This window comes from Dermochelys coriacea, chromosome 3 (assembly GCF_009764565.3).
Source record: "Dermochelys coriacea isolate rDerCor1 chromosome 3, rDerCor1.pri.v4, whole genome shotgun sequence".
In the NCBI taxonomy this organism is placed as follows: Eukaryota; Metazoa; Chordata; order Testudines; family Dermochelyidae; genus Dermochelys; species Dermochelys coriacea.
Window position 1 is genome coordinate 89,022,970 of NC_050070.1, and position 23,482 is coordinate 89,046,451.

A 23,482-nucleotide genomic window follows, 5' to 3' on the forward strand; every position below is an offset into this window, starting at 1 on the left:
GTCAAACATGTCACTTTTTAAGGTATCATCATAGTAGCAAAGCTTGTTAGTGGAGTGGGTGGCACTGTGGTCCAGCTTGTGGAGAAACCTTATATACCTGCTGAGCAAGTTTAAGCACCTGCTTTGGAGGATAAACCCCTATTCTTCAACTCATGTCACAGTTATTTTTGTGCAGGATTAAACCAGTATTGGCATTGCCTTTGTGACTTTTCAAAACAAAAGTATATACCCTTTGTTTATAAATTGAGTCATAAAGACCTTTTACCAATCATTTTTGGTATTTACTTTTCTTTTTTAAATACGTTTGCCTAAATGTAATATCCAGTTATCCCTTGCACATGCATCCGACGAAGTGGGTATCACTCATGAAAGCTTATGCTCCAATATGTCTGTTAGTCTATAAGGTGCCACAGCACTCTTTGCTGCTTTTACAGTTATCCCTTGGTAGTCTCCAAATGTTTCTACTATAATGAAAACTAACAGTTTTATTTATGATAGTCCTTTGGAGACTCCAACAAATGCACACAGTCAAAATTATTCAAGACATAATAATACAAGATACTAGTACAGCAACTTGAATGGATAAACTTGATGTCATGCAGAAAAGAAATGGATTGGACATTAGTGTTATATACCACCTCATGACAGACATGTTATCTTAATCCCTCTGCATAGAAAGTCAGATCTTCTCAAGAAGCATCCCATTGCTAGCGTCAACGTGCATCATGACCACAGGTACCAGTGAGCTAACATTATCCGTTTTTGCAATGTGAAGCATAGTGTGTTACCTCAAATATCTTAAAGGTTCTCTGGGTTATTAAATAGTTAAAGTGTCTCAACTTTCCTTCATTTACTTATTCAATAATAGCTGAACCTTATAAGCTTTAGACAAGATTGTTTTGTATTATGTTATATTGGTGTCTGCTAGTATTACTAGAGTTCATCTTGTGTGACTTTAATTATAAAGTTTGTTCTTTCATACTTCATCTTTGAAAATTCACTTGGGTCTGAGCACAAGATGTCTCAGCCCTACAGAATCACTCTATGGTTATTATGTAATTAAAATGCATTTGAACATTTTAAAAAAAGATTTACAACTTAAAAAAATAAAGTAGAATTTTTTAAAGGTGTTTCCCGCCTCTCCCCCCCCCCCCAAAAAAAAGTGAATAAAATTTGTCAAGCAGTCATTACATAGTATAGCCCAACCACTGTCAATAGTTTTGGCCCTGCTTCAGGAAAACATCCCTATCCAGCAAAGCTTTTAAAAACATGCCTAAGTCCCAATGACTTCAATGGGATTTAAGTACATACTTAAAGATATGTATGGGCTTAGTGTTTTCCTGAACGTGAGTCCTTCTGCTGTAACCATTTTATTTGATTTTAAAATGCGCACTATTTTGCATAGTTACAAACTCTTGATTCAGCGCCAGATCCTGCAGTCTTTACTGAGGCAAAACTCCCAATGCCTGAGAAAGAAAGCTAGGATTTGGTACTAGCACAGTATTTACACAGACCAAAATGACCTCATTAAAGTCATCCATTGCCAGATACTGTTTACCTAACGTATGGATGAGTAACAAAATTACAAGTAAACATTATCTGCGTTGCAATATTGCAGGGGCAGTTTATTTGGTTAAAAAATGTTGTTGTTTTTTAAATACACAAGAGTGTTTCTATTAATCTTGAATTTACATTTTGGACCAAAGTTGATATAACAGTGTTTCCCTTGATGTATGTTTTCATGTTATTTAGCCACTAGACTCTATTGTGTGGTAAGCTCATGCATTTCTAAGGGAGATTGTTTTCTCTAGAAAGTCATGATTAAAACAAAGGAAAACGAAATTCATGAATTAAACCAGTAAAACACACTAATCCAGTACACACAAGCCACTAAAACATTAAGTTACATATGACAGTCCTTCCTTGTTCTGTTGCACTGAATTTAGATATTGTGGTTTTCCAGCCATGGTATGCATAATTTTACATACCATCTGTTTTACATGTCATATTCCATACGTAGAATGCATAACCTGAATACAATATTTTGATGGATTTGAGCTACATGGATGTTTTTGTTCTTAAATTGATGGGTTATGAGTTAAGAACTATATTCTTCAATTTCTAAGAATTTGCTCTACAAATTAAGATATGACACCATACAATTGATTTTAAAATATAAACATGACAAGAAGTCAGAAGAAAGTCAAGGGTCTGTTTGCTGGAATCCTGGTAAGAAATGTTTACAATCTAATTATATGAGCTCAGTAATCTGTCAGTATCAGTCATATGATAAACAAACTGGAAGGTTACAGGACTTTATAAATATATTTCAAAGGAACGTACTTTATAGTACATTTTCAGAAGCCTAAATGAAAAATTTAGACAAGAGTGATATCTGGATCAAGCAACACTTTCCTCAGCAGATTATACTAACAAGAAGGTTAAAAGTGATTAAAGGAGGTTCAAATGTAGATTCTTCATTTGCTAATTTCCTTTCCCACTCCATACAACCTCTGATCTAGGAACCCCTGCCCCCCCCCCCCCCCACACACACACACACACTTCATTTATGGATAAACCTAAAATACCAACAATGAGTATACACCTTTCTAATTTCAGAAACCATACACAAATGTTTGAAGTATCACTTGGATTTCTTAATGTATATGTGAGCAGTCATTGGGACAAAATCTAAAAAGGTGTACAATACTGCATAACTGATGGCTTACCAGGGCTTATGCTAAGATTTATGCAAATAAATGTCCTTGTTTTCAGAGTTATGGAATATCCACAACTCCAGATGAAAACAACAGGACCTGCAGTTGCTTAGCAGCTTGGGGAGGGCGGGGGGGGGGGGGAGGAAATCAGGCCAACGTTTTTAATATGGAAAAATATTAATTATCTAAATGAAAAGTAAAATAGTAAAAATAACTTATTGCAATGACTGTCAGTAAGTACTAGATAAGACAAGAAAAACCTCAACAAAATTCTGTCTAACTGAGCCCCAAATATATAGTACCTGATTTAAAACAATTTAAATTCAGGATATTACAGTAAAGTTAGGGATAAAAACTGCAGTCTGACATTTAGGTCTGAGCCTCCTCCCCATAATGTGAAGGTTGCAAGAGAAAAGAGAAAGTGACAAAAAAGAAAAGCATTTATCTACTTTAAAGCCTTGTCCCCTTCACTCCCCCCCAACTCTAATAGGAATATCTGTCCATAAATAAATATTATGGACACATTCAATTTAATAGCAATTCTGCTGGAAGCATAGAAAAAAGCTGATGGCTAGGTCCAGTACCTTGAATTGTATATACAGCATATATGAACATGACTTTTTTATTAAAAGGGTAACTATAAGAAAATACGGAAAGGTTATTCTTTGCTATGAAGCATCCTATTTCTAACAATTAAATATCTGTAGGCATCTTGGATTACTGGCAAAGACCCTAACAGTTTTAGATATTTGGATAAGGATATTTAGTGTTTTGGAGTTCTTTTTAACATTTTGTAGAAAAGTTAATAAGATCACTATATAGAGAGCTTCCACAAATTATTCTTTTGGATGAGAATTGACAAATATATCTATAAAGTACAAATAACATTCTGTCATTTTAGAGTTGGCAGAGAGAGGAATAAAAAGTGATCAGGATATGGAAATGAGACGGTTTTTTTCTTAAAGGTTTATTAAAGATTTGGGGTCCCATTACTATATTGAACTGCTTCTAACCCTGATACTCCACTATGCAGACAACATAGTTTATGTTTAATTCTATGAACTAAAACTTCCATCTTCTACTTTTTGCATAAAATATGCTTTGTAATCTATATAATGTTCATTTTAATTATTAAGATGCATTCTTGTTTGTGTATATGTTGTGCAGGAGTTCTTAAAAATGGAAGAAGAAATAAAAAGTATACTGCGTTTCCCCAAGGGGAAGGGGGAACTGTTCAAGAATTGAATATTATGCAACGCCTTTCCTTATGGATATTACATTTCTCTTGTTAATCTCCTGTTCCCACTGCTTACTCTTAGGGTCTGATCCATAGGCTATTGAAGTCAATGGGAGACTTTGCACTGAGCTAAGTGGGCTTTGGATCAGACCCCTCTCTGGTTAATAACTTTATAGTAGGGGAGGGGCAGGGGAAGGGGAAAGTAGAACACTAGAAAAAAAAACTCAAAACATTCTGACCCCCTGGATATTTTGTGGAAGTCAGTGTATAAAGTGACTCAGTCTCCCTTTTGTTACCAAACATTTGAAGAGAAGACAATCATTTAGATTTTTCTTCACTATGTCGGAATGGAAATCTACAAGATAATTCCGACACGATGCAGATAAAAATCGCTTTGGTAACAGCTATTCTTATCTTCTTAGAATGAACTTCTTTCACTAATCTCTGCTACTGTACCTATTTCAGCCTGCTTTCTCTTATCCTTTTCCTTTGAACAGTATTCAGCACGAGCCCTACCCTTCTTTCACTGAAGTCAATGGGAGTTTTGCCATTGACTTGAATGGGAGCAAGATCAGACCCAGTATTTCAAATAAACGGAGACATGGTGCTGCTTCTAAAACCAGGAGAAATATTGAGATCGTGTAGCAAAAACCTATTTAAAAGTCTCCAGCAATCACCAGTTTTATCTGTTTCCCACTGCTCTGCCCGATTCGTGGGAAGGAACAAACAGCCCCCTTGCTCTAGAGTCTGACATCTGAGAGCCGGAGGTACCGGCCATCTGAGAGGAGTCACCAGGCACAAATCTCTAGTTCGGTGCAGCCAGGCACTAATTTGATATCAACCATTTTGCAAATATTAAACCTCCCTTACGGGAACAATATTTTGCAGCCAGAACCCGCTACGAAGCACATAAAGGGGAGATATGGGCTGGCAGGAAGAAGGGATAGTAGTTGATGAACTCCATAGGCGGCTTCCTTGGGTAAGGGCTGAATTGCCTGTGGTGGGAGTAGGGAAGACCCACGCTGGGACCCAGGCGACAGGAGGCGCGATGCCACCTACCCCAGGAGCGGAGCCTCTCCCACCGCAGGTTACAGCGGCTGGCGGGAGAACAGACCCTCTCACTCCCCTTCTACAGCTCTGAATCGCATCACCACTAATATGGGGGTCACTCTCACAGGAACAGTATAAACCACAAGCCTCTGGCAGCCAGATATGGGCTAATTCCTTACAGCAACTCCAGCCTGCCCTCGGCGATACAGATCCCCGCGCCCAGCTCCAGCAAGGCACAGAACCAATGGTACCCAGCAGAGCAATGCACAGAAACCCTTCAGCAGTGCACGGAACCAACCCCACCCCCAACTGTACCCCGATGCACAGGACCATCCCCACAACTGTACCCACAGCAAGGCACACAGTCTGCAGCAACGCAGATCCCCGACAACTGTACCAGAGCAACGCAGAGAACCAACCCCTCCAAAACACTGCACCCCGGCCAACTCTCACAATGCCCCCACCGTACCCCGAACAAGACAGGGAAGCCCCCACACCGCACGCACTATGGTGTGGCAGGTAGCACGCCCACAGAACCCCCAAAGTGTCCCCAACGAAATGCGCAACTCCCCCCCCCCCCCCGCCGGAGCCCCAGCAATACACAGGAGAAGCCTCGTACGGTACCCGGCGCGCGGTCAGCGAGATCCAGCCCAGCCGCGGAAAAGTCCTTCTCTAAAGCTTCGCCTTCAGCAGCGCACCCGCCGCTGCCGCCCGCCCTCCGCCTTGCCGCGCGCGCGGCGAGAGCGGGCGCCGCTCCCGCTAGCCCAGCACATGCCGGCGGGGGCAGGCTTCCTGCTCGTCACCACCACTTACCGGGCACCCTGAAAAGCAGGAGGGGGGCAGCGGGTCGGGTTTCGCCGTTCAGCAGCCAGGGGCTCAGCCCCGCGCGGGAGACCCCCCGGAGTGAGTGGCTCTGCTGCGTGTGCGTGGAGGCGGGGGACTCACCCGCACTGCCGGAGACGGGGGGAAGTCGCGGAGTTCAGGACGCGTTTTCTGCACATCCCAGAGAGGCTGGGGCCAGGTGCGGCAGGGCGCGCGCCCGCGGCGCGGGCACGGCAGCGGCGGCCCCACTCCCTGCACCGCCCGTCCCCTGCGCCCGGGAGCGGCGGCGGCGGCGGGAGAGGCAGCCCCCGGTCTCGCACACGAACTCCCCCGCTGCGAGCGAGGAGTGGTTTCCCACGGAACAGCCCCACGCCCCTGCCTTCCCCGGTTGCCGCGGGAGGCCGGAGCAGCCGAGGAGGTCCAGCCTCCGTGGCTGTGAGGGAGACACGGCGGCGCCCCCTCCCGGCCAGTGCGGGGCGCCCCGCAGCTGCTGCCGCCTGTGGCTGTGCCCAGCTGCGCGCGCGAGTCTCTCCGCCTGGCGCACGGAGCAGCCCCGCCAGCTCACAGCCGCGCAGGCTGGGAAGCGCAGCGCAGCGCAGCGCAGCGCCGGTGGCCCCCGCGCAGACCCACAGGGGCCCCCCGGCCGCTGCCCCGAGGGGCCCGGGCCTGGCTCCGGCCGCTGAGGGAAGGTGCAAGCGTGCCCTAGGGGAGCGCGGCTCAGCAGGCGGGGAAGGAGCGGCTGGGGCTGGGGCGCTGCTGCTTGCTTCTCTGAACCGTTGCCGGACATGTCCACGGCAGCGTAAGGAAGCAGCAGCAGCGTCGCCGCGACAGCCTTGCGATGCCTGATTTGGCGCCTGCACCGGCCCCCCCTCAGCTCCCTCTCTTCCCAAACGGGACGATGGGCTCAGTAGTTAGGCGCCAGGGGCTACTTCCTGCCCACCTTCCACTATTTCCCCCAGGCTCGGGGGAATGGTTTTAAAACCCCAGACCCCCCCCCCCGTTCGCAGGAGAGAAAAAATAGCCCCCGTCAACTTGGTTCCTTGTTGATTTGCATTTTAAGCTCGACTGCTGCCTGTCCCATTATGGGGTCTCCCTCGGCTTCCCCAGCAGGCATACCGGGCCGAAGAGAGGCAGCTCTACCTTGTCTAACTGGAGTTTGCTCCAGCGGATGTGCTCTAAAGGTGTCCTACCCTTGAGATTGGGAAGGGGGCGAGGGTATTGAAGTACTGAGTTTTGGTTTGTTTTTAAACTACTACAGCGTTTAGGACTTTCGCCTAAAAGAACAGGAGGACTTGTTTCAGAGTAGCAGCCGTGTTAGTCTGTATTCGCAAAAAGAAAAGGAGGACTTGTGGCACCTTAGAGACTAACAAATTTATTAGAGCATAAGCTTTCGTGAGCTACAGCTCACTTCATCGGATGCATTTGGATGCAGTGAGCTGTAGCTCACGAAAGCTTATGCTCAAATAAATTTGTTAGTCTCTAAGGTGCCACAAGTACTCCTGTTCTTTTTGCGAATACAGACTAACACGGCTGCTACGCTGAAGACTTTCACCTCTTGTCTCCCTTTGATTTTTCGTCATTGAGGGAAGGTGAAGGGAACTAGGGTAAACTGGATAATTGCAAATGAGAAGTTGGAAAGTGGTCTCATGAAGGTATGAGCTGGTCCATACATATGTGAGCAGGGTGGTGGCCAGTCACATCACTGAAGCAGAGGATTGGACCCAAAGTATCTCAAGTAGCAGAAAATACCAACTGAGGGCCTGATTCTTCTTGGGCCTTTACTTGTATAGTTATTTGCACCAGTACAAAGTGGGTGTAAAATGCTACCAATTTGCTATTCATAGTGACATGAGTCCCAGAGTATGAAGAATGATAAAAGAACAACAGCAAAAGCCTGCTACCATTCAGATTTATATCCACTTTGGTGTAAAGTGCAAGACTACACAAGTGAATCAGAAGCCTATTTTTCATTCCTCACCCAAACTAGGGGACTCAAATATCCACCATGAATGACTGAAAAAGCTGCAGGATTTCTGGGGGGAAAAAAACCTGTATAAAAATCCAACTTCTATTTACCAACAACTCCTTCAATGATAAAAGGAAAACAAAATTATATTGTTAAAATGTCTTGAGCAGGAGGAAATGTGGCTGTTTGCCAAATCTATGATCCATTAATCTCTTTAGCTCATTGTTGGCAGGCAACAATAGCACACAATCAAATTCTTATATTTTAAAAAGACAAGTCATTTTCTTTTCTTTCTTTTTTGAAACTAAAATCCACTCATAACAAATTAAGAGAAGCCTTTAACAATACAAGCAATAAGGAAGGAGTACAGTGTATTTTTCTTGAACAAATGATGCTAGTAGTTTGCACTGTTTCCCAGGGATTAAAAATATTGCTTGTCCAATATGATAATATATTCAACAAAGGTGAATGACAGTATACGAAAAATCCATACTTTACATCAAACCTTTTAACTAATTTAATATTCGGCACTAAAACATATTTATGTTATCAGTTTTATTTGTAGTTCTGTTTATACACAGAAATGAAATGAAGCCCAGTGTGGTAGAAAACATTTTGCTAATTAAAATATGTAAATAGAACATCTATTTTTCCCCTCACTACCTTTCTTTTTATTCCATATCCTTTATATTGCACACACAGAATATTATGCAGATACTTCAAATATTTTTCCCCCTGAATAAATAAGACTAATCAGTAGTAGAAGTGCAGCACTCAACACAACTGTAACAAATTGGTGTCTGGACTTAAGGAAAAATCATTGATAGGGATACAGGTGGAAGCTATGTCTTACAAAAGTAAGTCTTTTAAAAGCAAATATGGAAACTCTATAAGCTTCCTTTATTTTGTTTAGTTTGCTCTGTGTTATAGGAGCACTTGAGATAGTTATGTCTCCATTCAAACATGGTTGTCATGTCATCTTAGAAGGTCTGTATTTTAAGGGGCAAATTCCATCCCTCTCAGTGGAGACATGTGGAGTCTTTTCTGACTGCAGATTGGAATATTCGATCAAATCCTAAGAGAGGCACTTTTCTCAGGTGTGGCTATGTGCTGCCAAACCCCTCCCGCTGCTCAGATTGCTATAGGGTGCTACAGATGTGTGAATAGTCTTCTTCCCTTACATGGCCCTCAGGATTGCATTTAAGTAAAACATGGGAAAATAAATATGAGGAAGAATATTAATCATGGGGGAGTGTTACCAGATTTGCCCATTACTTTGGGATACATACTTCTTAGGGTTATTCTTTGCTGGGGGGGGGGGGGGGGGAAGAATCTGTAATTCTATCAATGTACTGCTTGTGCCACTTGTGTTTTCATATGGAGCTCTACTTCTCCTTTCTGCAAGTTCCCTCCCAATGGAGCTATCCTGCAGGACCTAGGTTCTCCAGAGCTGGGTTCCTCCAGCCCCACAATCAAACGAACACACACACACACACACACACACACACACACACACTAAGAGAGCATGTCTGAGCAGATAGGGTCAATCAGCACTCCCAAGCTGTCACCCTTATATGCCCTTGCACTCAGCAGGCTGGGTCAAATAGCACTTCCCAGCTGACACCCTCATATGCCATGGGCACTGCACCAGAATAGAGTATGCCTGAGCAGGCTGGTTTGAGCAGCACTTCCAAGCTGCCACCTTCCTATGCCACAGGTTCAGCACATCCCAATCCCCACCTTCATGTTACAATTGTTCTGGTAGTAACCCACTTGATGAGCAAACCCCACAGGATTTTTGGGCAGTACAGGTAATAGGAGCATTGCTGCAGAGCAAATGGGAAAGCCAAAAACATGAGAAAGGGAAGAAACCAGCTTAACCATAAAAACTTATTTATTGCCAGGTAATAACCATACAAGGAGAGAAACAAAAGAGTTACAATATTAAATCTAGCTTAAATTTGATTACAAAAGTCAGGTTTAGAAAACTATACCTGATCACAAAAGTCAGGGTTAGAAAGCTATACCTAGAGAGAAAGAGTTGGATTCTTACCACTCTGTGAAGCTTGAGCTGGACAGGGTTCCCAAGTGATGGTGGTAGCTGAGGGTCCGGAGTGCTGGAGACAGGCAGAGCCCTGAGCACAAATCAGTCAGGAGAAGATGAAGTCCCAATAGAACTGATGCAGATTTTGGATCCAGGCATCACAACACTTACTTGAGCGTGGGTAAGGGCTTTTTGTAGGGAAACAACAATGGTTCAATGGAGGACACTAGATTTGTTTATGGGTAAACTGATGTCTCAAGTTGTTTTGTTCAGGCTAGACAATAGGAACTGATTATTCCTGCCTATGGGCAATGTTCCTTCCAGGGAGCTCAGGATGCAATTAGGCAGCTTCAGTATTTTGGATACCAATACAGGATATTTTACTAGAATTGGTCTGATAACCACTGAGTTGGGTGTGTGCAGGTGTGGGTTCATTAACATCTTGAGCAGAGATTCCCCTATCAAGTAGTGCTTCCCTGCTTTTCTGGTCCCAGAGTTCAGTGTAGTTCTTGGCTTGGAATCTCTCTTCTCCATTCTGTATGCTAATGGAGATGCCTCCATGTCCCATCTTCAATGCAAATGAGGCTAAAGGAGTTGCCTTAATCTTGTCACCCTTGTCCTGAGGGGTTTAGGTGAGTCTTCCACTGCCTTTTCATTCTTTTTGTAGGTTTTTCTTCTGATCAGTTTTGGTTCAAGCGGAGGCTGGGCTGGGGGGAATGAGACTTTGAGACTCAGACAGGCTGGATACTGCACCCTGGTTCCCCAAGAACACAGAGCTGACAGGAGGCATGACAATGATGACATCCATCAAAATCTCTAGGACATCTGCCTGCAAAAGTATTTTGTAATTTTGGAAAATTCTTAGGGACCCATCTTCACCCCTCAACCTGCCATTTCCTAACTCACCTTTCCAAGAGGATTAATGCAGCTTTAAACCCGCAGTTAATTCAGTGGCTTTTGCCCAGAGGGAGAGATGGACCAAAGTCCATGGATGGCTATTGTGCCAGAGCACAGTTCTAGAGGTCCAGCTACTATACTGAATGTCCTCAGGATCACTCAAGCTAGTGAAAAGCTGTAACAAAAACAGGAAAAAGGATGCGCCTTATCCCTATGTAAGATCAGTCCAAGATTTGGCCTTCAATTTGAAGGACAACTATAAATATGAATAGGAGTTTTACTGATGCATTATATTGCAGTTAGAGACAGGAAAGGAAAGAACCAAGAAATGCAATAACGTAGAAATAGTGCACACATCTGCAAGAATGGCTATAATTGTTTTGACTCTACTGAAAGGAAGCCTAAGAAAACCACAAAGATTAAGATGATCACATGGGTCAGGCACTATTATTATTATTTGTACTAGAGTAGCACCTTGAGTCTAGAGCCTATTTGTGCTAGACATTGCATAAAAGAGATGGTGGGTCCCTGCCTGGGAGATTTTATAATCCATTCACTTGCTGGACTGGGATTCAGGAGAACGGAGTTCAATTATGGCTCTCTACTGGTCAAACCAGGATATTTCACAGGGGAGACTCCCTCACCCTGGATTTCTCTTTGCAAGCAGTACTCTCACACTCTTATGCACGTTCACAGTTTACTTTATTTACAAAGCCTTATGTAAGCTTCATGTCCCTCACTATAAGGCTTTCCCCAAGCTTCAGTGTACCTCCTTGCCATAGGGTGGGGAGCAGATGGGAAGGAGAAAAGGCCTCACCTCCGAGATCCTAAGCCTCTTTACTCTTCCTCAACCCTTCCCTTCTCCCATTTGACAGTCCCCAGTTGACAAGCTGAATCCCCTTGTTAATTGATTAACTATCCAGTCTTATCTCCCAGTTTGACCAATGGGGGCAGGTTGCTTACAAAGCCTTAGGCTACTCCCACTATCACACATCTCCTCCCCTTTTCTCTTGTTTTTGCTTCCTTCCAGGACTTTCTTTCCTGCCTTGGGTTGTGTCTTTCCTCTAGGGACTGCCATCTTCTCCCACTAGCAAGGTGTCTAAACTGGCTCTCAAAAATCCCTGTAGGAGCCTTCATCAGAATGCACCATTTGGTGGAAAATGGGAGAGGGGATAACTCCCATATTTGTTTCTGACCACCTGTCTTCACACCAGGGCAACCTTTTACATCATTGGACTTCTTCCATGCCTTTAGTCTCCCTTTCTACTATTTTACTTAGGTTACCTTGGATTTCAGTACACTGTTATCCTTGCTCTGTCTCTCTCAACCTTTTTACATACCTGCTTTGCCTTCCTCCTCTGTCAAAGCTTATTCTACTTTTGCCCCCTTTTCATTTCCCTATACCTTTGGGTTCTTTGTCTCTTGTCTTGTCTGTCCCATTTCTCCCTTTTCTAACCCACCTTTGACTTCTTGGCCTTTTTCCTTGTGGCCTCATCTGCTCTGCTCTTTCCCTCTCTAGAGGTTTGGTTCTGTGGGTATTTTTCAATATCCTCAAAGGAAAAAGGGCTCCAATCCATCAGTTAATACAGGCTGGGGCAATGACCTGACTACACCAACCCACTTCTACCAAGTGTTCCCCAAATTTCTAGAGGCACCTGGGCCACTGGGAAGATTTTTCTTTCCCCATGGATATGCCTTAGACTGAGTTGTGCGGCAAGACTGAGGCTTGCCCCACAACCATGTAGTAAGGCTTCACCCAGTCTCAACCAATGACAGCCCATGGTAGAGTCAACAAGGCCCACCCCTTATTTCTACCCAACCTTCAGAGACCAGGTGTGTTTGCTTTAACTGCTTCCCAAAGGTTTCTGTCCACCCACAGAGCTCAGCAAGATCACAGACTGTACAAGGGTAATCCCTTTTCAGATGTCCTAAGCACCCACACCGATTAACTATTTCACAGTTCATGCAGCAGTAATAATAGACAAAGCAATAGGATGTTTAAGTAGGCAAGATATAACAGATTGTGTCATCTCAGATAATGGATCACAGTTCACCAAAAGGAATTTGCACACTTCACCAAAGATTGGGAATTTAACAGTAACATTGTCATTGGATTGACTCTTAGATGGTGGCTAAGTTAAATCAAACAAAACAACCCCCCCCCCCCCAATTCTCTTAAATAAAAGATTAAAGAATAACACATGGCAAGCCATTCTAGAGTGGAGAAATACCCTCTCCCTCCCCCCACCGAAGGCATGACCAGCAGCCCTGTGCAACCTCTAATGGTCAGACACTCACACATGGGTACAGCCAATGTGCTATTAAAACCTTAAGTAGTGGAAGGAGTCACTTAGAGAAGTACAACAAAGCTACAACCAACTACGGCAGACAGTTCAAAGACAATCCAGATACACAACCTGGATAGCCAGTAAAAAAAAGTGTAATTATTTCTTCAAGACAAATCCTACCCATGGAAAGGGGCAACACAATGGAACAGATAACCTCCTCTCCCATACTGTTGTGGTTGATGGACCTACACATCTCCAGCACCATAAATTAATCCATTCAAATACAATATCTTACAGCCAATGGAAACCCAATGCAGGGTGAGGAACTGCAAGATCCCTCTGAATAAGGATAAATGGAATGCTATTAATTCACTCCTTAACACACGACAGACATGGAACCAATAGAACATGCCATTCAACAATGTGAAAGGACAAGCAAAACCAAGACCAACAACAAGCCAAATATTAGCTTTTCCTAGCACCAAGAAACAGTACTTGCACACAAATGAACATCAAACCATCATCCAGAAGCAGAGACTTAGTGAACAGTAAATCATTGACCCTACCAAACTACATCAACTGTTGTTACATAAATTGTTAAGTCTGTTCTAGTACTGTGTTACTCAGGTATACTTTCTTAAACAAAGATGATAAAGGGGCTGTAAAGCACAACAGCTTCTTACCCACAAGAGGGAGCTGCATCTAGAACCTTTAAAGGGCCTGAGCTGTGCAGTATCTTGCATAACAGGATATAGAACAGTCCGCACCAGTTCACAGACAAGAAAGCAGTCAGTGCTGCAGCCATGTTTGTAATGTCTCATATGAAATAAAGATCTGTTGTTGAAAAGACTCAGGGATTTCTGTGTCTTATTGACTAACTAAAACAGCACCCAAACCCTAATGACCTTGGGAGACTCTGCAACAGCTGTTCCAAAATAATGGAGTCCATGATCTCCCACAACTCTTTGGTCATCTGACCTCAGACACCTAGTGTCTCAGTGTGATAACTTTTGTGCAAAGATCCTAAGTCACGTCCCTCCAACCACCTTGCTGCTTGAAATTTTTGCCTATTGTTCTGTGACAGACACATCTGATCTAAAATGGCTGTCTCTATGGTATCATAATCCATGGCTTGTTTATCGCTCAGTGCCATACAAGCAGCTTAAGCTTCTCCTGAGACAAAGGGGGAAAAATCAGAGGGCCCAAACCCTCTTTTTACACTGGGCTCCTGAAAGCCACCCCCTCAAACAATCAACAAAAGAGCATCAGGGTCATCTGTTAGGCCTTTTTTTGCCCAGCACCACCCAGTTATGACTCCTTATTGAGGGAAGATGATGAGTCTCAAGAGCAGTTGCTGCACCTTCACCTGGCCTGCAATAAATTGCTGTAGGCATTGTTGTTCTTTTTGCCTGGATAAAAAGGATTGGCTGTGTTTGTGCTGTGTCTGTCAAATCTTCTGGAAGGCTTTCTGTAACTCCTTTTGCTGCTCAGCCACCCAGTGCAAGAGTTCTTCCATACTGTTCAGTCTGCTGCATCATCTCAGTGGCTCCCCTCTCTGGTCATTTGCCTACACTGGGGTGGGAAATCCAAGCTGAGACTCTACGTGTCACAGGGTAGGCTCTCACCTTGGATTTCTCTTTGCAAGCAGTCCTCACACACATATGTAAATTCACCTCAACTTACAGTCTCTTATGCAGGCTTCATGCCCCATCACCCTAAGGCTTTTCCAAGCTGTAATGTACCTCCTCAGCACAGAGTGATGAAGGAGAGAGTCTTACTAGTCTTATATCCTGAGCTTCTTTGCCCTTCCCTCCAGCCTTCTACCTCTCCCTTCCTGTCTCCCATTTAACAGCCCCAACTGACAAGCTGAATCCCCTTTTTAGCTGGTTAATGTCCCAGTTTGTAAATGTGTTCCAATGGGCCAAAATGCAAAGAGTAAAGAGTCATCCTTAGGCTACTTTCACTGACTGCACATGTGCAGTCTTGCCTAGTGGCTAGAGCTGGAGTCATAGTACTGGAACAGTCTTTAAAGTCAGAGCTAGCATCAGGAACCAAGCAGGGAAGGAGTGGACTGAGCAGGACAGGAGCAAGATTGGGAACAAAGCAGAATCAGGGTTGGAGAAAAGCTTGGATTAAGGAAGGCACAGGAAAGATCACAGTTGTAGGTATGTGAGTTCAACAGCCAGAGATCAGTTTTTGTTATTGGGTCATTTTCAAACAGAGACTAGCAAATTTCACTTGGTGGCTTTCTTTAGCATTAAAAGCCTCAATAAGTCATAAGTATTTCTGCACTTGAAGAGGCTTCAAGTCAGCTGACTTTCCTCCTGAACTCTGGCATCCTTGTTTACTGGTGGAAATGTAACCCACACACCTCCGGGGTGTGGTATTCTGTCCCATCTAGTGGCACCGAGACCACTTAGAGTTAAATGAGTCTGCTCTTCCGCGTTAGCTAACAGCAAGTTGGCTTTTAGCTTATGCTCTAGAGGCTTATGCACTAAGCTCCAGATGTCCCCAGTTTGATCCTGCCCACCAGTGACCAGGGTCTGTTGGCATTACAGAAGTACATGTGTTCAGTATGGCATCACTGTTGTTACTTGGTAATGCAAGATTGTGATGTCACTGGCTATTTAGATTCTTTATCTGCCATCTGGTAAAACAAAAACAAAACAAAAAAAACAGCTGGTATTTGGTAGCCTCAGGTTGTTTTAAGAAAATAAAATGTGGAATTGTTGTGTTTCTAATTAAAATCCCCACTTTAGTTTAAGTTTTCCTCTGAATGGCTTCAAATTGGAACATCCCGTTTATGCAGATTTGTATTGGTTACTTATTTCTAACCATTTCACCTCAAAATCTTGCACCACACACGCACAAATACTACATGCCTATAGCATTTGTTTGTTTAAAAAGGAACTATATTTAAAACCACATAGTTTGATAATGTCTGCAACAAAGCTATCTTGGCTTATGAACACATTGGTTCTTTCAGGCTAAAAAAGGTTGAGCCATACTTGATAGGAGAGTCAGGAAATGGTGCGGGTGACAGTTACTACTGTTGCCTCTGAAACAGTTAGGAACAAATGCCCCATGATGGTGAAAAGGCATCTGAATAACAGCATCTAGGGTGAAATTGCAATCATTATGGCCCAGAACCACAAAGGGACTTAGGCATTGAGACACTGACTATTGTAACACTTAACTTTTTAGACACCTAGAAAATCACAGACACAACATGATCTACAAAGCGTGAGTTAGGCACCTAAGCTTCCTGTACAAAGGATGGAAAGAGAGAGATTCCTAAGAATGTAATCCACAAAAGCCAGCATGCCTCCCCATCTGAGCTAGTCAGTCAATGGGAGCTGCTGACAAAAGGGATGAGGCCTAAGCTCTATCCCTCTCATAGAGTTAGGCACATAAGTGCCAGCTACAGGGAGGAGCCTAGCTCTGCTTAGCAATCCACAACCAAGAAGCCTTTCCTGGAACTAGGTGCTAGGATGCTTACATCAGTTTTTGGCTTGCACCACACACAGATTAGCCAGAGGAGAAGTGGTGCCATACATGTAACTTTTAGCCCAAGAGTTAGAGAACTCACCTAGAATGTGGGAGGCCCAGGTTCAATTCCCATCTGCACTATGCCAGACTTCTCACCAGCTCCAAAGTATGCACAGCACACCCAGTTTCTTTCCAGGAAAAAGATTTTCTTTATAAAAAGAAGTAAACAAAAAAAAACAGTCTTAACACAGTCCTTACTGTCAGGCTCTAGCTCTATTCCTCTCAGGAGCCTCTGGCAGGCTTCCAGTTCTGCCCCTTCTCTAGGGGAGCAGCCTTAGGGTTGTCTCCTTGAGCACCTTACCCCTTACTCCAGGTAATCCACTGCAGAAGTTAACTCCACTCCCATAGGACTTTCCCTCCCTAGAACACAGCCTATCTCAATCAGTTCCTCCTCTAGCTGCCAACTCACAGCCCTTATTAGGCCCAGGTGTAGCCCATCCTACTTAATTGGCTTGATTGGACTCACCTGCTGTGGTCCAGGGGTGATGGGTTTGTGTATCCACAGGTACCAGCCACCCTGTGACATGTCCTTTGCTTGAGGATTTAAATAGACATCTCCCTCTCTGGAGACCATGTTAACCATAGCACTATGAGATTTTCTGATATAGCATTCCTTCTCCTGTTGAAGCTGTGGATAAATAATTAAATAGCAATTGTAGCATGGAAATTGGACCCTGGGTCTCCCAATTTCCTGATGGGTGCCAAAACCACAAAGGTACAGAATCATTCTCACTCACACATTCTTTCTTTCTGGTCCAATGACTTTAAGTATTTAATCCAAAGTAGAGTCACTTCAGTAGGAGAGATTGAGGGACTTCCCCATCTAAACCATGGCTTAGTTGCTAGTGCATGCTCCTGAGAGATGGGAGAACCCTGTTCAAATTCCCATCAGGTGGAGGGGGAATTGAACCTGGGTTCACAACCCAGTGAGTGATCTAATCAGTGGTCTTACATGCTATAAGGTGTGCCTCACCTCCTATGCATGCTGGATTTTGAATGTGAGCTCATTGACACCTTTGAGCATGCCAACTGGATTGGGCCTTGTAGGCAAGATAGTGGACAAATGCCTCTCTTCCCCCCCATTTGTGGATCACGCTGGCAGATAGGTGTCTGGAGGCCTAGAGTGAGGCCCATAGGCAAAAACAAAGGGAGCTTTTACTCTGAGTGTTAGGCACCTACAGAGTTTGCCAGGAGTTCTGTGGATCCTAGTGGAGCCTAAAACTGGGATTTAGGCATCTAAACCCCAGATTTAGGTGCCTATGTACCTTTATAATTCTGGGTGTATCTGAACTATGATCTTTAAAGATTTAAGCCACTTTTTGCCCAAGTAGAAGAGAGAGCTCCTGTGTGTTGGCAAAAAAATGCAGTGTGGGTAATTACATGGCCTACTATAAAGACTTCCTGAATTTTCAGTTTGACATTGTATTTTTCTTAACAGTTTTGGTGACTGCTGTACAGTATTGCTGTACTCTGTTAAACAGCAGCTCCATCACAGAGGTGGGTTTTTATACACCAATATTACAAACTTCAATTTTGTGAAATTCTGTTTAATCCAAAATGCTTCCATGTACCGAATCCTGATATAGTCTATTGTATGCTATCTCTATTAATGAAAGTTTTAGGTGTCCCTAAAGAACTTCACAAAAATCAATATTTATTTCTATTTCTTTAGCAAGGTGCTTTACGATCCTATGGAATGCTTTAAGCTATTCTACAAAAATAGCTATTATTCATAATTAACCTAGCTAGTATACTTCTGTTTGGTTAGAGCTTGCCGTCATAATCTGCTAACAACATGCTTCAGTGAAATTGGTAAATATTTTATTTTTTGAACTGTGTATATATTATCGACTTTTCTGGCTTCTCCCTTATTTTTTGTTTGGGTACTAGAAAAAAATCAATTCAAATCCTAAACATACAATAAAGCAAAAAGGGAATCTTACATTCATACATTTTACAGCATGTATTTCTTTATCCTTTTGAGACTGTGCTTTCCAGGTTAATCTACAACACCTGAGAGTTCTGAAAACTCTTTTTAAAAAAATTGGAAAACAGCTATGCTACACTATAATAGGTGGAGGACTAGTTAATTTAAAATCATGGTGAAATGTGACTAGCATGTTAAAGAGAGAGTTTCATATTGGGGGGGTTGAACTTTCAAAGGTATTAGGCTTTGGACTAAATTCTGTCCTCAGGTGTCCATAAATGGCTTCAACTTGGAGAAAAATCAGATGTGCAGAGAGTTTATGCTGACTTTAATGGGATCCCGTGTCTGTGTGCACCCAATGGCAGAATTTGGCCATTAAACATAGATCCACTTGCACTTTACATGTATTTATGATTTTCTAAATTCTTTACTAAATATCAAACTATTGTATGAAGCCTACAAACGCTAGTCCTTTCCTCAAATAAATATAGAAAAATAGATTGTGTGTGTGTATCTAAAAAGATGTATGTAAAATTTCAATGCATTTCACTTCCTTATGAATGACACAGATAGCACCATCTATATTGAAGACTGCCTGACACTTCCCATGATAAGACCCTATTGTCAGTTGTTTATATTTGCTACACATAAGATGTTTGGACTGAAATTTTCCATGCCAGGTGTCTGCCTCAGGCTGAATATTTTTGGAAAGCTGAGCAAAAATGATTCAGCTGCTTCTCAGAACAAGATTACGTAGAAATACATTGCTTTGCTCAAGTTACATTTTTTTTTTATTTAAGCTCTAGGAACTCCATGCATTGAGGCACAGATTTGAATTTGGCAGGGTGGTGGCCTTTGCATCAGGGAAGGGCCTTTTGCAATCCTCATGAAAATTCACCCAATATAAGCCTTTGAAAAATCTCAGTTCTCACATGCTCAGAGACTGGTTAGAGTTTTGTAGAATTCTCCAGAGATTCCACCAATCCTGAATATGCTCCAGTCTGGGGCTGCAGGGGCTTTGAGCAAGTTTGTCTTTGCAATTGTTACTCCAGGTTGCTGCTTGCCTCTGTGGAGCATGGGAACTGAGAACATGGAGCCTGTCTTTCCTATGCTTTTAGTGCTTCACCAGCTGTCATCCAGGCAGCTGCCTGACTTGAATGCAGTGGGGACAAGACCAAGACCTGGGTGCGTGTGGAGAGAAAACCTGAGACAAGGAAGTGGTGAAGGATCAGGGAGAGAGACATAGGGACCAGGAGCTGTGGTGGTAGGATGGTCCAGGCAAAGAGACGGGAACTGGGAGTTGGGGCGGGGGGAGAGGATACTGAGACTGGATGAGGAATTGAGGGAATGGACTGAGAATGACCGGGCAAGGAGACTGAGAGGGAGAGTGGGATTGGGAGGGCAGGGTGGTCAAGATACAAAGGCAGAGACTGAGATGAGGAGCTGGAGGAGGTTGACCTGGCTTGGAAGCCAAGGTTGAGGGAAGACTAGAACTCAGATGAGAAGCCTTAAGGCGGAGCCTAGGAGAGGCTGGGCAAAGAGATGTGGACTAGGAAGAGGCAGCTAAGGGGTGGAGACTGGGACTGGCTAGGTGAGGAGAATGGGACTGAGATGCAAAGCTGATAGAGGGGCCAGGACTGGGCTGAGCCCTGGATGGGAAAAGACAGAACTGGGACAGAAACAGGCTGGAGAAGATGGGACAGAAGAGGTCATGATTATGGGGAACTGGAACAAAAGAGTCTATGCTCACAGAGCAAATTCTCTTCCAGAACCTGGAATTTAACCTATGCAACCATTCCTCTCCTGCCAGTAAATATCTGTGAAACCAGTTGTCAAAGTGTGGGTCTCATTTTCCTCAACTACTGATCCACACAGAATGTGACAACTGCAACTTCTGTAAATTACTCTGTTAGCTCAAGTGGCAGGGGTATGTGCTGTGGATTTAATGATGTCAACTCTGCAGATGACCCATGTGGGTGTGATGCCAAATGATGGAACTTCTGTTTTTTCCAGTCTTCTTTATTAAAAACCGAGAAAATTACACATAAAATGTACAACATTGAAAGAACATTATTAAGGTTGCAAAGTCAAGCACTCAAAAGTTAGGAAATGCCAGAATTCAGGTTGTCTGTGCATCTGCATTATGATAAAGTCTTTAATTACATGATCACATATTATTTTTTCCTATGTCATTCAATGCGCAGGATGGATGGTGCTCTGGGGATAAATCAGGATTGTGTAATAAAGGAAACTGTTTTCTGTAGGATCCCTGTATCATTTGTTACACAATTTGGAAGGTATGTACTATTGGCAGGGCTGGGGCAGGAGGGTCTAGGCTAACCCAAAACTAAACATCCATCCCTTCAACTTTGGGGGAGGAACCACTAAGCACAGGGATCCTCAATTGAGTATGCGGTACAATGAAAGGGAAAACCTGGTATGGGAATGAGATCAAAGGTTAAAAATAAGTAAGGCAGAGGGGCACATTGAGCAGAGAAGCCCCAGCAGCACCCATTTCTCCTCAAAGGTGTCTAAGGAGGCACTGGATGTAGTAAGAAGAGGTCCTGAAACATAATTTCTTGTATCAGAGGCCCAGTCTGAGTCCTGAAGCCTGAACCAAAATACTTCCAGGAAGTGATAAGCAAAGCTGGGCTGTGAGCCAGAAGCAAGTCCCATTCACAGAAGTTGGCAAGAAAAGGTTGTTAGAAGCACATGCACACACACAAATAAGTGCTAATGAGAGGAACTTGTACCAAGACGGCGGCAAGACACACCATAGACATAACAAGGAACAGGCAGGTGCATCTTAAAGACAGGGTCAAAAGGATAACATGATGGATAGATTCGTTTGAACTATGATGAGTATCTGTCCTGCAATGGTATAAAAGTAGGTAGCGGAGCGCATATCTTTGTCCAGCCTCAGGGGCAGTGGAGTGTCCCGCCACTGACTGAGCTGTGTCCATTGCCAGGGAGCACAAATTCGTAGTATGCCCTGTAGAGTCTATAGGGAACTATTACTGTGCTTCATTTGACAATAAACCTGGCTTGGGTTCCTTCATACCTTACTAGAGTCTGTGGTTCTGGGGGGTTCTCTCGGGGTCTGCTGTGTTAGCTCTCTGCGCAGAGCTGGGGCAGCACACAGAGGAAACACACATACAGCCAACTGTTATCATTATGAACAAGAGCGGAGCACCACACCTGTAGCTACTGACGACTCTGGACACTGCCCAGAAGGGATGATCAGATGAGGGACTAGAAATAGGCCCTACAGTTGCAGAGATATCCCCATCTAGCTTCCTCCTCCTGATATGATGGATGGCCATCTTGGCCAGCACCAGGAGGAGGTTGACAAGGGGCTTCTATGACTTTGTGTGGCCATGGATTGGGAGTGCAAGAATTAGGGGATGGGGAAGAAGTGCAGCCAGAATCTCAGTAAGAGGTTCTGGAGGAGCCAGAAAAGGAGCACCAAGGTCTCATCACTGCAAAAGGGACAGGTGTTGGAGGAGTTCATGGACTGCGCCAGGTACGTGCCTGTGCTCACAGCTCCATGGAGGAGCCACCAACTAAAATCCCCCGTGGGGAACCGGTGTAGAGTACGGACTGGCCCACCAGGGTTCCTCCTCCTCCGCAGATGGTGACAGATCCTGTGACGTTGCACTCTATATGATTTTATGAAAATATGCTAATGAGTATGCGTATAATGTAACTGGAATATGCTTCATGCAAAAGGTCTCTTGTAAGGTATCATTACAAAGCTTATAATCTACTGAGTGTGGTCATCCTATTTGTATAAATGTATCACTCTTGTATCTGAAACTAGAAATATGAAATATAACTCTGAGGGCCTATTGTAATTATGCAAAGTGTGGGCCATTAATGGTGGTTTGGAATCTTGATGGCTCTGTTTGCAGGCAGGCCTTCCTGTGAGTCAGTCTGGGAGGAATGAAGGATTGGAGTCTCACAGGAAATGTAACCATGTCACCTGGTACTGAAATCCATCTTAAACATGGTGCTTTTCCATTTAGAGGGGGGACCCACAGATACAAAAGATTCCTGCTTTGTGCCAAAGCTATATAAGGGGGTGGAACAGAACAAAGAAGGTGGCAGTCATGAGAAATCCCCTAGCTACTACCTGAGCTGGAAAAGGGTTGTATTAGGGGAAAGGATTGTGCCCAGACTAGGAAGGCATCCAGTCTGTGATAGGTTTCAGAGTAGCAGCCTTGTTAGTCTGTATTCGCAAAAAGAAAAGGAGTACTTGTGGCACCTTAGAGACTAACAAATTTATTTGAGCATAAGCTTTTGTGAGCTACAGCTCACTTCATCGGATGCATTTGGTGGAAAATACAGAGGGGAGATTTATATACACACACAGAGAACATGAAACAATGGGTTTTATCATACACACTGTAAGGAGAGTGATGAGCCATCACCAGCAGCGGGGGGGTGGGGGAGGGAGGAAAACCTTTCATGGTGACAAGCAAGGTAGGCTATTTTCAGCAGTTAACAAGAACATCTGAGGAACAGTGGGGGGTGGGGTGGGGGGGAGAAATAACATGAGAAATAACAAGTCTGTGATAGCAGCTTATTGAAAGGTCTCTGAGGGTGAGAATTTATCTGTATTCAGTTTTCTTACATATTAGACATAGACTTGCGTGTTCTATTTTATTTTGCTTGATACTTCACTTTGTTCTGCCTGTTACTACTTGGATCCACTTAAATCCTGCTTTTTGTATTTAATAAAATCACTTTTTACTTATTAATTAACACAGAGTATGTATTAATACTTGCGGCGGGGGCAAACAGCTGTGCATATCTCTTTATCAGTGTTACAGAGGGTGAGCAATGTATGAGTTTACCCTGCATAAGCTTTCTTCAGGGTAAAACAGATTTATCTGGGGTTTGGACGCCATTGGGAGTTGGGTATCTGAGTGTTGGAGATAGGAACACTTCTTACGCTGCTTTCAGATAAGCCTACAGCTGTTAGG

At 43.7% G+C, this 23,482-nt stretch overlaps 1 protein-coding gene and 2 long non-coding RNA genes across 4 annotated transcripts in view; 1 reads left to right on the forward strand and 2 right to left on the reverse strand.

Moving 5' to 3' along the window:
* Nucleotides 1-6,231, reverse strand: part of HS3ST5 (heparan sulfate-glucosamine 3-sulfotransferase 5) — a 285,207-nt gene extending 278,976 nt beyond the window's left edge. Inside the window, exon 1 of one of the 2 annotated variants that reach the window (XM_043510861.1) lies at nucleotides 5,818-6,231. The gene's annotated coding sequence lies outside the window, so the exon portion shown is untranslated. Of the gene's footprint in view, nucleotides 1-5,628; nucleotides 5,770-5,817 lie in introns of those variants that run through there. The other variant, XM_038397977.1, reaches the window with a different exon arrangement.
* Nucleotides 6,232-14,453: 8,222 nt separating this feature from the next.
* LOC122455427 lies at nucleotides 14,454-17,192 on the reverse strand. The gene is made up of 3 exons (XR_006279921.1): nucleotides 16,872-17,192; nucleotides 16,611-16,718; nucleotides 14,454-14,593 (listed from the first exon to the last, which is right to left on the reverse strand). It is a non-coding gene; the product is annotated as an uncharacterized LOC122455427 (long non-coding RNA).
* Nucleotides 17,193-22,667: 5,475 nt separating this feature from the next.
* LOC122459321 lies at nucleotides 22,668-23,261 on the forward strand. The gene is made up of 2 exons (XR_006279922.1): nucleotides 22,668-22,700; nucleotides 23,076-23,261. It is a non-coding gene; the product is annotated as an uncharacterized LOC122459321 (long non-coding RNA).
* The last annotated feature ends 221 nt before the right edge of the window (nucleotides 23,262-23,482 follow it).